Raw genomic sequence first — 1369 nt, forward strand, 5'->3', positions numbered from 1 at the left:
CTGCCTCCGCCTCCCAAGTAGCTGGGACCACAGGCGCCCGCCACAGCGCCCGGCTATTTTTTGGTTGCAGCCGTCATTGTTGTTTGGCGGGTCCGAGCTGGGGATTCGAACCCACCACCTTAGGTGTACGTGGCTGGTGCCTTAGCCGGTTGAGCTATAGGCGCCAAGCCGAATATTGCAATTTTAATAAAATTTTTTCCTTTCTTAAAATGTATATACATTCTGGGGGCACTTATTGCCAAAAATATGTATACACATTTTAAGTGATCTTGTTGGAGGTAAAATTGATCATTCCCTGAAAGTGTGAGAATTGCAGGTGAAATGGATGTGTGTAGCATGTCCAGGTAGACTTGACCAGCAATCCAACTTTGCAAAGTAATACATAGATAATGTTTCTTAAATTGTGTTTACATTTTTTGGCACCCTCTGTGTGTGTGCATGCACCTGTGTGTATATACAATTTTTCATTCTCACCTTTTAAAAAAATTATGGTAAAACATACATGATATAAAATTTATAATCTTAATTTTTTTTTTTTTTTGACACAGAGTCTCACTATGTTGCCCTCGGTACAGTGCTGTGGCATCATAGCTCACAGTAACCTCAAACTCTTGGGCTTAAGCAATTCTCTTGCCTTAGCCTCCAAAGTAGCTGGGACTAAGGTGCCCAACACAATGCCTGGCTATTTTTGGTTGTAGTTGTCATTGTTGTTTGGCAGGCCTGGGCTGGATTCGAACCCACCAGCTGTGGTGTATGTGGCTGGTGCCCTAGCCCCTGAGCTACAGGCACCAAGCCTAATCTTAATTATTTTTAAGTATATAGTTCAGTACTGTTAACTCACATTGTTGTGTAGACAATCTCTAGGATTCTTTTCATTTTTCAGAATTGGAACTCTATACCCATTAAACAATAACTCCTGTTCTCCCTTCCCCAAGGTCCCTGGCACCCACCATTCTGTTTTCTGTCTCTATGAATTTGACTACTTCAGGAATCTTGTATGAGTGGAATCATATCGTATTTGTCCTTTTGTGTCTGCCTTATTTCACTTAGTATAATATCCTCAAGGTTTATCCACGCCATAGCAGGTGTCAGAATTTTCTTCCTTTTCAAAACTGAATAATATTCCATTGTATGTATATATTGCATTTTATCCATTTATTTGTCAATGGACACTTGGGTTGCTTCTACCTTTTGGCTATTGTGAATAGGGCTGCTGTGAACATGGCTATACAAATATTTCCTTGAGGTCTTGATTTCAATTCTTTTGGTTGTATCTCCAGCAGTGCAGTTGCTAGATCATATGAAAATTCACTTTCTAATTTGGGGGGGAACTGCCACAGTGTTTTCTATAGTGACTGCACCATCTTAC

The sequence above is a fragment of the Otolemur garnettii genome, unplaced genomic scaffold (genome assembly GCF_000181295.1).
Source record: "Otolemur garnettii isolate 467f Iridium unplaced genomic scaffold, OtoGar3 scaffold00014, whole genome shotgun sequence".
NCBI classification, from domain to species: domain Eukaryota; kingdom Metazoa; phylum Chordata; class Mammalia; order Primates; family Galagidae; genus Otolemur; species Otolemur garnettii.